Below are 14,722 nucleotides of genomic sequence, written 5' to 3' on the forward strand. Positions count from 1 at the left end.
TGGCAAATTGTTTTTACAATGAGGCATTAAGCTCTCCTCTAACTCTTAGCATCGCCAGGCGACACATAGGGAAATGCTTAGCATTGCTTAGCATCACGAAGCAATATATAGGGAAATGTATGCAGGCCATAATCATACTCATGAATAAGTCATGCTACTACTCAATGCAGGAAGATGATTCCACATAATGGCCAACTAAAAAATGAAAAAAATGTCAGCTAATAACTGATAAGAAGAAATGATGAGATTTATGTGGCTGAATGAGGGTGTATACAAGGCTAATGTCAGCTTCCACAATGGACAAATCTGAAAATATATAAAGAGTCAACATAATAGAAGTTTATTTCTCTCTCTCTCTTGTTCACATAATTTATGCTTCATCTTTCACTGTATAGAGTTTGTTACTGGGAAAGACTGCAAATTATGACTATTAAAAATTTTCTGTTGAGGAACATATGGATTACTGAATAGGAATAGTGAGAAACCATCCATAATGCAATGATTTAGAGTCAGGTTCACTTAATCCTGTCTCTCACCATCCCCTCAGGCCTCCTAGATTATTGGCATCCAACCACAGGAAAGACAATGATAGAGCCTGGGATTTCAAAGCCGTGTCCCAGATTTGCCCTATGTGACTGTTCACACTGCTTTGGTGAGAAATAGTCGTGTAGCTCACCTACATACAATTGGAGGCTGCTCCACACCGTACTTCTCCCTGGCTGGGCAGCTGTTCACACCATACTTTTCTCTTGAGGGCTGAGCACAAGTTATAATGAACAGCAAGCCACCTCTGTCCCTGGGGTGATGGTTCCACTGCCAGGCAAACCTCTGACCAATTATCATGAAATATGAAGAAATGGGCTACAAGAAACTGCACTCACAGGTGGGCAGCCTACCCACAACAAAATCATGCTTGGGATGAGGAATCCCTCAATGGGCGACACACCATAGCACCTACAGAAGAAGCTGTGGCACTGTTGAGATGATGCAGATGGTCACACAGCTGCTGTGTGCATGAAAGTGGGAATCAGTGCACAGGAGGAAGAGACAATATGCTTAAGAACTCAAAACCATAACATGAAACAATATGTAAGTCTGTCTGTTCTGGAAAAGCAATAAAACAGGCAGATCAGCCTAGCCAGTAGGGATCAGAAAAATAGTGATTATTCACAGGCAACGGTTTTGATTACATTCTGAGTATAAGAAACAGAATTACAAACACAATTCTCTATCAAAAACAAAAATAGAGTTGCTCCATTACTAAACCCATGTGGGATATCTGAAATTCTGATATACATATTCTTCCATTAAAGGATATTCCTTTCCATTCAACAAGTCAGCATATCGTCCTTGTGTTACAGCTACATGGTTTCTTTTGCTTTTTTTTTTTTTAATTTTCCTATTATGAGGTTTGAGGTTGTAGTGAGCTATAGTCATGCCACTGCATTCCAGCCTGGGCAACAGAGCAAGACTCTGTCTCTAAAAAAAATTAATAATAACAAATAAAATTAAATTGTCCTGTTATTATTTCATGTAAGGAGGATGTCCATTAGAACAGAGGAGACTAGTCTGGCTCCTTACACTCAGAAAAGGCTGTTTCCATTAGTACTGTTTTTGTTCCCAGTAACTGACTCTGTTTCACCCACTGCACTGTTGGTGCTGGTCACCACAGGTGGCTCTGGACCTGCTGCCATGGTGCTTCCTGTACCAGTGATGGGCAGAATTCCAAATCATTGTTTGCCTCTCTAAGCCACCGCTCCAGAGCCCCAGTCCCAGGTGTGACAAACCTGAAGTCCCATGAGTGTGCCTACTTGCTGGCAGACACCAAGAAAAACACAAAAGTGGGCACTGCTGCTTGGGAAGTTAAGAGAAATAGCAGTTTTATTCACCAAGCTTCACACAATATCAGATGCCCCCAAATTCAGGAAAAGGATTCCCCATGCCAGGCAGCCCAAATTGGGGTGAATGTATACTGTACACACAATAAAATGTTAATTCAGACCGCCACATGGACCCCTGCTGCTTGTCAGGAGATATGGGCCGTCTCAAAAGGGAAGAGAGCTGGAAGATTATGGAGAAAACAATTTTCTTTTCCATGCTTTCACTGAGGACTCCTGTCCATAAAAATCTCCCAGGATTTACAGGGCAAACCAGGCTTTGTCTTCTCCATTCACTGCCAGGACCCCAGGGGCAAAGCCACTAGGAATAGCTTTGTGGTAGTGGTACTACTAGTGGCATTCCTAGTGATGACAATTGTCTCCAGAACTGTCACACACAAAAAAACTTTCTGCGATGATGAAAGTGTTCTATGTGCTGCCCTCTAGCCACATGTAGCTAATGAGCATATGAATTGTGAACAGTGTAAATGATAAACTCAATTTTTAATTTTCTTAATTAAAATAACTATATGTGGTTAAATTTAAATGACCACATGCGGCTACCAGCTTTCGTACTGAAGAATACACATAATCAATGCAGCATACAAGAAAATGGACAGTTTAAAGGTTTTTAGAAGGAACTTCCTCCACTGTTCCTAGTAACCTAATCTAATATCCAATATCTAATGAAATAAACATCTGAGTATTTCTTTCTGACTGTTTAAAAACATTCTGGCCCTGTCTTGGTTGAATCATGGATCCAATCTTAACCTGATTCAGATACCTTCCCTATGTCCTAGAGCAACAATTCTCAACTTCTTTGATTATGAGAACCCATCTTTAGGGTCAAAATGAATTGTTAGCCATTTATAGTAGTAGTATAAAGTCGTTTTAATTTCTGTTGATTAAGAAAATACATTATAATAAAAAAGCTCCTCTTAACTCAGTAACACTTTAGATTCATGTGCATTTCCTTATAGCAGGAGCTATACAGAGTTTTTAAATAGTCATATATATATGTATGTATATGTATATATATATAAACATAGGAGACTATTTATTTAATATATGAGACATCCTAGGAAAGCCACTTAGTAGCACCACCACAAAGCTAACAGTCCATGTACTCAAGGACTGTTACAATACTCCACAGCCTCCTGGGCTCTGTTACCCACACAGCTGAGGAGCCTTTTCAAGACTGTGCTCCTAAGTGTCTGCCTACTTTGCAGATATGTGAGTATTTATTCCCAAGAGGGATTTTAGATTAATAAATGCGAAAAAGCAACTTTTCTAGTAGCTGGAAGTCAAATTTTTTCAATATATATCTGGTAGCAGATACCGTATATGATACAAACGATTTATGCTGCAGTTAAGTCTAATTATCTATCATTCAAAGATGATCAAGGTTTAATAATTTGGATTTCCTAAAAGTGTATGTTTATAACTCAACATGTATATCATACTTATTAACCCTTTTCTGGTCATTGTTCTATCAAAAATTATCCCTACTGTCTGTCTTTGATTAACTCACGTTTCTCTGTGTCATTTTTGAAGCCAAAATTTGAAGAAATACTCTGAGAAAAAAAAAGAGCATTTACTTAACAATTATGCAGTCAATTCACTGTAATTAATCTGCATACAGCAGGTTTCTGAACTCCAATTTTGAAGCAAATTATCAGCAATCTCTCTGGTCTCCATAAGTTCCCTCTTGTAGCACACTCTCATAGGGTTTATGTCCAAATGCAAGAAGGTATATGGGTGGCTCAATTTATCTTAAATAGGCCAAACATCACATCTCAGTTTCAACTCCTCTATTGCCAATTTGGAAATCAATATATGTTTGTTCTCCATACTAGATTCCCAGTGATCTGGTACGGACCATAATCTTCCCTTTTGCTATCTAGAGATGGGTGCTTTATCAGTAACATGTGAACAACTGCTTGGGGAGCTCTGTCAGAGGAGAACCAAGCCATTCCCAGGGCAGGGATGGCCAGGAGCTATATGGCTGGAGGTGAACGGTCACTTTTGCAAAGTTGCAGAAGATTGAGGAAAGACAACATCAGCATCACAAATTTGTTATTATAATTAAATCAGGACAAACTGTTTCTACAGCCTAACTTTTCAGCCCAGAAATGATATAAGAGCTAAAATCTTACAATCTTGAGAGCAAACTAGAGGGTAACATGAAAGGATAATGGCACAAGGTCAGATACTACCACTGTGACCTTAAAACATCCCCCCAAATCTCTGAGACAGTCCTGTGGTTTGGGTTGACAGCCCCATGGGACCCATCATACCACTCATGGCAAGAGGTTTCCCAGTCTCCACAGGCACTCCCCTGAATGCACGGCTCTCATCAGAACCAAGTCCCCAACTACATCTTTCAGAACAGGGGAGTCAATCTATATTTCAGAATAAAAAGTATGAGATAAAAAACAAACAAACAAACAAAAAAAAAAAAAAAACTGGGCACTGTGGCTTACACCTATAATCCCAGCACTTTGGGAGGCCGAGGTGGGCAGATCACCTACTTGGGAGGCTGAGGCAGAAGAATCCCTTGAACCCAGGAGGCAGAGGTTGGAGTGAACCAAGATCATGTCCCTGCACTCCAGCCTGGGTGACAGAGCAAGGCTGTGCCTCAAAAAAGAAAAGAAAAGAAAACCAAAGCAAGTTCTAGGCTAGTATGAGTTCACTCCATGAAATCTGGAAACCTCTTGCAGGCTCTGTATGGATTACAAAAAGGTACCATACACCCAAAAATGCCCCAACCTTATTACAGCTGACAAAGCATCAAGCAAATCACAATCCACACTCTGAAAAAGAAGTCTCACACACACAAAAAATGAAACATATCACATTTTTTACTGGCCACAGACCATTTTACACTTCCAAACTCTCTGGGTTTCTTAGAAAGATGTCACCCACTGAAAAAGACAGGAACGCATTTCATCAAGATGAGCTGAAATAAATCTAATACAATAAAAAATGTATCTGCTGAGAGGCACTCACTTATTATACATCATATGCATTGACTGCTGTAGACATCAACTATTTTCTCAAAATAGTCATTCTTTAAAAAGACTGGCAAACTTAAATATTGAATTTAGAAAGATGAATCTGAGGTTTTCATTCGATTCACAATGGCATCTGTTAGCAACATAAAAAATGCTTCTCGATTAAATCATCTGAGTTGTAATCTATTCAAGATGAAATTTTTTAAAACTCACAAATTTAAAAAGCACATACACCTGCCTTTTTAAGAGAGATCACATTTCAGGATTCTGTATCAGAGAGAAACCGTCTGTTCCTGTGAAGAAAAAATAGAAGAAAAACTATCTACTAGTAACAATAAATAGCAAATGTGAATTTTTAAGACTAGCCTATAATCTTATCATGTTGTGTTTCGTTTATAATATTAAAGAAATGGAAATCTTTAAATTAGCCTTGAAATATTTCTTCATTTCTATCTATATAAAACATTTTATAGATTTTGATTCCAATGATTTTTTAAACAACAAAATGGATAAAATCAAATGGAAAATGGATAAAAATAAAGCAAAATTGCTCAAAATTAAAGTATTTACTTCATATCTATCCCAATGACATATTTTCAAACATTTTGTTTAATTCCATAAAGTAAATGTATAAACAAAGAAGGAAATATATAAAATTCCACTCTTGTTTCTGCTTTTCCAGTGGGAAAATGAGGTGAAAAGGTTGAAATAAGCTGTGCAGGTAACAGAAGGTAACAACTATAAGCTGCTACCTCCTTCTATTGATTTTTTTAATTGTCCAAGCCAATAATAACCTATATTTATGGGCTTTATTTTTCTTAGCTAAGACTTTTGGATTACAAAAAACTACATAAAAATTTAAATAAAAACAGAATCCCTCTGATTTTATTTTACATGTATTACTTTAAATAAACAGTTGACACAGAAACCTACTAGTCACTCGTAAATACTAAATATGACTTTTCAAGATCACTTGTTGACATAAATTATTTTAACTTTACATATTCAAGCCAAAATAAGAAAATAAATGGTTCAGCCTAACATAAGTTAATCATCCACTACTACAAACTGTTTCCAGTCAAATCTAATTAAAATGACAACAGGATAATGTCCACAAGAATGTAATTCTGGCTCTGAGAATGTGTATGTTTGGCTCCATCTGCAATTTAACTTCCAATGGGGATAATGATATATAGACTTAGAAACAATGACCAGGATTCTGACCCAAAAGAGCTCCAAGGATTTGAAAAGACTGCCAATGCATAAATTCAAGGAGACCACAGTCCAGAGGCGTCCAGGTCCGCAAATGAGAACTCCTATATTAGCTTGTGTTCGCTTCACTTCAGAATAAAAATCCTTTTTAAACTTTAAATAAGAAATTCTCACAATGTCCTGCTGAAAGGATTGTCAACCCTGCAACCACTTCCATGTCTGCAAACAGCCAAGGTGAGTTCCACTCTTCTTGGTCAAGCTTAGTTAGCTGTGGAACCTCTTTCCTTCAAAGCAACACCAATGCTCCATGTGGACTCCCCAGTGTAAGCCAGCATCTGAGGCCTTTCCTCTCTTGCTCTTCATCCCTGCATATGTCAGCCAGCATTATTTCAGTCCCCTTCACTGCCTATACAGTATAGTGAGGGTAGCAGCTGCCTGTTCTATTTTCTGAAAGTAGAGTTGCAGGTAAGCTCTGCTAACAAAAGAAAGCCAAGAAAGCTAGAAAGCCAGGATAGATCAATGATCAATATGGACACATGGGTCACTGCACGCACACTAAGCCAAATCATAATCTATGACATAGTAACAACTGGGGTAGGGCCACTTATAGAGCTTCAGTCCATAACTGACCAACCAGAAATAATATATCTATTTTTGTTTCAAATATGGATTTGCTTCAAAACAATCCAGTTGGGGTCACTGATGGGGAGGAGTAATGGCTGAAACAAAACTGGTCATGATTTTGTTATAGTGTAATGATGGATATACGAAGGTTCTTTGTGATATTCACTGTACTTTTATGTATATTCAAAATGTTCCATAATAAAAAGTTTTTAAAATGCTCATTTGATGGAAATTATTTGTGAAAATACAGAGAGAAATGTACAGATCATAAATATCACAACCTTTCTGTTTTTGAAATACTCTCTAACAAAAAAAAGGAAATACTTTAGGCAAAAATTTTAAAAATCAAATATCATACTAGGAAAAATGAAAAGCTTATATGTATGGATTTTTACAAAATCATAAAGATGGCTTTGAGTATTTATTTCAATATTCCAAAAGCCAAATAACAAGTATATATTTAGTTGCAATAATAAGTATATATTTTGTTTCTTTTTTTATTTTAGGTATCCTGCTTTGAATTAAGTAACATCAACATAGGAACACTGGTTATCTCATGCTTTTCAGAAATTGTAGGTAGTTAAATACACCTTTGATTAGTGTAATTGGGGGAACGAATAACATATCATTAATATCAATGTGATGTTTCATGAACAAAAATCTTTCTAATTACAAGATCCAAGTGGGAACAATTTTTTTAAATCCTTTATTCGCGGCAAAGCTTTGGAGCCACAGATATAAATTATCAGATCTGCTACCCGCTCATCCTTGCTGAGTGCTCTATCACCGCAAAACAGCCAAAGGATGGGCACTTTATGGATTATACCACTCAATTTGACTAAAATTTGAAAGAGCCAACAAGAGGTCATATGAGGCTAAAGTGAACTTTCACAATAAGCAGGGAAAGTGACACACAAGTAAAATCATCCTCACGGCCTAGGAATTTGACTTACTGACCCCACCAGACACCACTACTGGAAACCTGACCCTGGACATAAAATAAAAAGCAGGATTTATGTCATGGTTTGAGGAAAGGCCATGTGTAAAGCTGTGACAAGCCTACATGAAAAATAAACCAGGTGTAAGAAAAACCTCACGTTCCCTCTGAACAGAAAACAGGCTAAGACCCAACACTGAATCCTAACATGAGATGTGATGATTAAAAACAAGAAAAGAAAAAACATAGTTCATGGTCTTCTATTTTCTTTTGCAAGCTTTCCTGGCCCAAAACAATCTGCTTCCTTTCCAATAAAGAAACAATGCCAAACTCTGAGAAGGAAATTTGTCTGACTCAATGGGTAAGCATATAAAAGCTGGAAAAGGGAGTATTATGGGAAAACCAGAGCAACTCAGCCTTAGGAGGCAGGCTTCCAAATTTATTGGTAAAAGGATTGAGGGTCAGAGGAGGGAGGGTAGGGATAGTAATTATGAATGAGTTACATGATGGAGGTCAGCTAAACAGTTGTTTTCAATTTGAAAATCACAGTTCTAGCCATTTACTACATGAGCTAACAGAAACAGCCATTAGCTCACAACCATACTTAGATATTTTACATTCATGCAGCCATAATATGAGGTCTAGTTTTATTAAATTTGGAATGGTATCACAAGGCCTTATGCATTTAATAAATATATGTCAGATAAGTGAATGAATGAAGTTGCATCCATAGACACCAAATCATGAAATCTAAGACTAAGCTAGTAGATGTGACAAAAACAGAATTCCCAGGTGTGGTGGCTACAGCTATTTGTCTAGCCAACATCTATAACATTAGGAGGCAATATACTATGCTAAAATAATTTGCTTTCCCAGACACTATGGCAGCTAGGGACAGCCACATGACACAGTTTTGACCAATGAGATACAAGAGAGAGAGCTCTGAGAAAGTTCATTCTCATGATATAAACATGTCCCAATCCCTCTTTCCTGGAAATAGCTCCTGGGTGGTACAGAGTCACCTCACACCTATGAAGACAAAAGCTAAATGATAAGGAGTAGAGAGAAGGATAGAAGGAACCTGGTTCTCTGATGGCACTGCTGAGATGCCACATCTGCACAAAATGCTTAGATTCCTAAGCCTAGATTTCTCTTAAACTTCTGTGAGTTTAGTCTGCTGTGTTCTATCATTAACAAACAAAAATATTATAAGATACACCAGCTATAACTTATTTTCCCCCTTTGTGTCCTCAGAAGTTGCTCCTGATTCAACTAACTGTGATGCTTCCTATAACTGTTCAGTAACAGATACATCACCACTGCAGTAAGAACCTCATCAACAGTTTCCAATTGTCGATACTGAGGATGTCTCACCCAACAGGCTCACCAACAAGCTTCAGGGAGAATCGAAAAAGCATCAAAAACAACAAGGCACTTCACTCTACCAAGACACACTGTGCTTTCCTGAGGACCATTACATTTTGATATTAACAATGAAAAGAGAATGATGACAAAAAAGACAGCAATGCTATTCCAATGACCAAAGAAATGAAGAACCTTCTAATTTAAGACAGTCTTAAAAACCCATATGTCTCACAAAGAAAAGTAAATATTTAGGGGCATGGCTAGATTAAACATCAGAAATGGAACATCACTAAAAAACAGAAAACAAGAACATGAAGATGCCTCTTGAGGGCTGAAGAGCTGACCTGATCCAAATGCTGTTACTCTGCTTTATAGGGCCTCAGGAATGCACCTTCTGTAGAACTTAAAATTCTATAGTAATTTCTGTTATCTGTGGATCTCTCTTGATACAGCATAAACTCCTAGACCTCAGGAAGTGAGCCTGTAACAAGTATTGACAAATGCTGAATGAATGAAGAAGCAAAACTATATAGAGATTACTTTTTCGAGAGACTTTATAAAAAGCATGCAGTCCTCAAAAAAAAAAATCTATAAGCATCACTTCTAGATATATAATAAACAGTGGAACTAATTGTATATTTAATAGTCAAATGTCTATAGAAAGAAAAGAACAGAACTACACCTAAGAGATAGCTATGATTGTATAATCCAGGTAAGGTATTAGGCACTTTGCATCTGGTATTTCATGAAGTCTTCACCATTCCCCAGTTAGTCACTAGTCTCTCCCCTTTCACATGAGGACAAGTTCAGTGGGAGTTAAGGAGCTCAACTAAGGTCACATTGCTAGCAAAAGACACACTGGATATTCAAACCTAGGAAGATCAGAACCTAGGAAGGTCAGCTTTCATGTTTCTGTTGTACAATGCTGTTTCTCACTTTTCTCCTTATTAAAATATTATTTATAAACTGCATACCTACATTAGCTGAGGGAATATTCAAAGGAACCTTCAGTCTATGGCCAAAAACATAAGCAAGGTGAGGCTCCATTATAATCTCAGGCACAATTACTGTGTGCCCATATCATAAAACAGATGTGGCTCCACACGACCCAGCTGGTGACTTTCTCTAACTCACTTTACAGCTATAAAGACTTATAAAGTCTCTACATATCTATGGCATGTTTTTTTAAAAAGCCACCATGTACTTGTATGACCTAGAAACGACAAAAAGAAACCTATGAGTCAATGGCGTTAGTTTCAGAAATCAGCCCTCTCCCATGTATGGTACAAACACCCAGCTCTCCTGTCACATTTATAGAACGTGTGGCACCAAGACTCTGGAGACCCTGGTCTCTGGGAAAGCTTATTAAAACCCACTGTGTCTATGAATACAACATATTGAATTGATTAAAGCAGTTTAAAATAATGATTTCATTTGAACCAAAAAGAGAAACAAATCTACTGTTGAAAGGAAAAAAATTTGAATGTATATTGCAACAGGCTCCTAACACTTTGCATTGAATAAATAACTAACTCTTTGAAGTTGATGAAAACCTCAGTGAAAATATTTATCCAGTAAACATGTCAGTGAAATAAACTGTGATGACTCCAAAGAAACTGAATTTAACAACTTTATAAATTCTCATGGAAAAGAAATAGAATCACCATCCCCAAAACATTTGGTAATTATTTATATACAACATGCACACAGTCTGTGGTAAACGTGCAGAGATGCAAAAGTTAACTGCAGTATATTAGCTTAAACATGAGCTTCTTTACTCTGCCATTTCAGGTTAACTTTTCCAGCAATTTTTTAGTAACACAGAGTATTCTACAAGTCCTCATATCTACCACAGAAGCTATCTAACACCGATTTGAAAAAAAAAATACCAAAAATGTGTTAGAAGCCAAACTTGTTTTGGAATAGTTTTTGGGTGATAAAAAAGGCTTCCATTTCTTCCTCCCCCTTTCTACTAGTTAGTTATCTATTATTTTAAGATTTCCCATACACATATCTTCGAAAAAATTATGATTTAGTAAAAGGATGTTGAGTCTTTTCCCAAATAATGGCTCAATTCTCTTTGGAAAGATAAACAGATCCTTCTTTTTTTTTCAGTTACCCATTTCAACACTTTCCCATGACACACACACACACACACACACACACACACATTGTATTCTCAGTTAAATAACACTATAGCACTCACAGTTTTTCTTCTATACAGTTATTTTTCAATTTGTTCAATCTCCACCAAAGGCCAATGATTTTTAAAAAACAGGCTTCATAACTAAAGAAATGGGAAGAAGATAATTTCACAAAGACACTATCAGGTCATAGTTCAAGTAGAACTCTGCATAAAACCTCTTTGAAATCTCTGGTCCAAAACTTCAAGCTTTCTAGCAAATTAGGACTCCTTTATGACTGCTTAACTTGCTTAAAGTATACCTTGAAAAGTAGGACAAAAGCGTCTCCCATGCATTTAACCCCACATCAAACAGACACTGCCCCATTTACAACATGAAATATTGAGGTCCACATTAACTGCTATAAGCAATTCCAGGGTTAGAACTAAAAACAGGCTTAAGTGTGAAAATACTTCCTTATTCACCAGCTAACTTTATTTCTTTTTCCACATCTTAAAGTAATTCCCAACAACTGACGAAGGCTCCAAATATTATACAAATATCTAGTCTACAAATAAAGTTTTAGGAGTATATTAAGCAGATTTCTGATGATATTGGACACAATCTTAGTACCACTTCCTACAAAGTCTAGCTCTAAAAGGAATTAATAGTTTTAAACAAAAAAATAAGTGAGTTGATTAAATATAGATCAAAGGAAGTTCTAGCATGGAAAGACCAATTTTTTGTTACTCATGGAAAAAAATGTATCAATAAACAAAAAGTGATCTGGTGTTTCTCGTTCTGGCCTATACTGGTTACCACCTATTAGAATTAGATTAAAGGTAGTTTTGCCTTCTTCCCTTCCTCTTTGTGTTTTTCAGTTATTTTCCAATTTTTTTTTAATAATCATATATTACTTTTATAAGCACCGAAGTTATTTTTAAAAATCCTAGACATGGCCGGGTGCGGTGGCTCACGCCTGTAATCCCAGTACTTTGGGAGGCCGAGGCGGGTGGATCACAAGGTCAAGAGATAGAGACCATACTGGTCAACATGGTGAAACCCCGTCTCTACTAAAAATACAAAAAATCAGCTGGGTATGGTGGCGCATGCCTGTAATCCCAGCTACTCAGGAGGCTAAGGCAGGAGAATTGCCTGAACCCAGGACGTGGAGGTTGCGGTGAGCCGAGATTGCGCCATTGCACTCCAGCCTGGGTAACAAGAGTGAAACTCCGTCTAAAAAAAAAAAAAAATCTTAGACACTACTGAGATATAATCTCCTTTTAATTAGGATAAAGCACATGTTAATATATTTTTAAATATATTGATAATTAACTAGTCAAAATTAAATTTATAACTTTAAAATAACTTATTATACCGTTACCTATACATTCTGGTACAAAATCACATTAAATGTTTTAAGTTTATTTTGTACTTTGAAATAAACTAATGAACTGATACATGCATTTCATATTCATCTATTTCTGCTCCAAAAATCAGGCAAAATTACCTGTTTCTTGTTCCAAACCATTCTTATTTATCTATGCTATTTATTATTTGCCAACCCTTAAAGTATGTTTTTCATATTTTATATGACATCATTATGTCAATTCTTTCTCTGTTACATTAGGACTATAATATACATATTTATATGTCTGTGTACATATGCAGAAGTATATATCTATATATATTCTTCAAAAAATACATATATTTACATATATATATACATTTATGAATATACCTAGATGATCTATATTGTTTAGAGATTTCCAGCAGAAGTGCCTGTCAATCCAGCTTCAGGTTTTATATTCCTAGGCCAACCTGATCAACTAGTTTGACTAAGCTAACAGTAGTTGTAGATTCTATTTTTTTCTACCTAAGTGACCCATTGTTTAACCAAATCAGTAAAGAATGTTGCAGATTAGCAACCTCATTCCTCTTATTATATTGGTCACCCTTACCTTCCCTAGAGACCAATATCTTGCATCACCATGACTTGATTCATTAAGCACTTATTTGATACTTAGTATTTCTCATTACTGTGAGGGGAGAAGCTTACAGCATGTGGCAGTTCACAAATCACAAATGTAGCTGAAGGTTTAACACTTATCTGTGCACCTTACTATTAAGCCAGTAATCTCTAAATTCTTCTAAGGATGAGAATGGAAATTATTGTTTCAATTTTCTGCTAAAGTCTCAATGCCAAAGATGATGTGATGAGTTCCCTATATATGTCTATAGGACTTGCTACACATGACCAGGCCAGTCCAGAGGTCACCTCCAGAGTCTGTGTATGAGAAGAACTTGCACTGCAGCAAACTCTTTAAAGAAAATTCAACGGTTTCCTTTCCCTCTTTCTCTAACACCTCATAAGAAAGGCATAAAAAAAAAGAAAAGAAAAAAAGCCATAATAAATTGAGGCTATCTGCACTGACAGAGGCTGACATTCTATTCCCTGCCTGGATGCCTGCTTTAGGGCAGAAACCGTGGCATGTGTATCAGCTTGGTGGGCTGAGGCCACCTGCAAGGCAACAGAGCCCCAGTAGAAGTGGAGGCAAGCTGTGCCCTCAGGGTCTGATGCTGTTAAGATGAGTTTTCCTATGGACCATGTGAATACTATGGAAGGTTGTCAGGTCTGAATGGTCCTGAAAAGGCTCCATCTGAGTGGGCTGCCTGGACAAGGGCACAGAGACACTCCAGTGATCTTCCACGGGAAGATCAGGAGCTGAAAGTCATACATGTCACCCAGGGATTCCAGTGCCCACAGCAAATAATGGCATGATGCCAAAGGACCTGCAAGGGCTCTCCAAAAAATCCATCAGAGTCTGTATGAGAAAGAACTGGCCTTGAAAACAAACAGCACCTGCTAAGTGCAACAGCCTTGGCCCCTTTTATGTCCCTCACGCCAACTCTGGAGGAGCCAGACAGTGGGTAGGAGATAAAGAGAGGAGAGTTAAACCAGAAATTCCTTTTCTTTCTTACTGCTGATCACTAAGCCTGGGCTCACGCCTAAGAATGGAAAAATGGGAGAAGCTATAAACTGGATAGGAAAATGGAAGTTTTGATTTACATTGTACTACATTGTTCCAATACTGTAAGATGACTATAGGATCTGTGGAAAAATATCATTTGAAGTAGAGCAGAGGAAAGAATAAGGCTATTTTCTGTTTACGCCTTACTAAGTGTGACCCATTCAACAAACCAATTATATTAAGTATACAACCTATGTATAGTATATTATGTATAGCATAAAAAAAGCCTTGTGACTTTTTTTTTACATAAAGTCTGAAAGAAAACTGAAGAGATATCGAAAAATCAAAGTGCAAACGTAATATATTTCATAAAATGTTAACCACAGAATATAACTATATCAATAACTTTAAATGTAAATGAACTAAACATCTATATGGCAAAGATTATCAGAATGGATATTTTTAAAGCAAGAATCAACTATATGCTCTCTACAAAAAGACACATTTTAAATGGAAACACAAATAGGTTGGAAGAATGAAAAAGGTTATATTATGCAAACAGTAAGGAAAATAAAGCTGAACTGGCTATACGATTAAG

General features: G+C 36.8%; 1 protein-coding gene across 9 annotated transcripts in view; it reads right to left on the reverse strand.

Annotated features, from left to right (window-relative positions):
• The window catches only part of PLCB4 (phospholipase C beta 4), a 393,998-nt gene that overhangs the window by 360,846 nt on the left and 18,430 nt on the right, over positions 1-14,722 (reverse strand). For 4 of the 9 annotated variants that reach the window (XM_032295438.1, XM_032295432.1, XM_032295443.1 and 1 more), the window contains exon 2: positions 5,130-5,184. The exons of the other annotated variants lie outside the window; for them this stretch is intronic. The gene's annotated coding sequence lies outside the window, so the exon portion shown is untranslated. The remainder of the gene's footprint in view (positions 1-5,129; positions 5,185-14,722) is intronic. 9 annotated transcript variants of the gene reach the window in all.

This window comes from Sapajus apella, unplaced genomic scaffold (assembly GCF_009761245.1).
Source record: "Sapajus apella isolate SASKATOON/1434 unplaced genomic scaffold, GSC_monkey_1.0 scaffold33, whole genome shotgun sequence".
Lineage (NCBI taxonomy): Eukaryota > Metazoa > Chordata > Mammalia > Primates > Cebidae > Sapajus > Sapajus apella.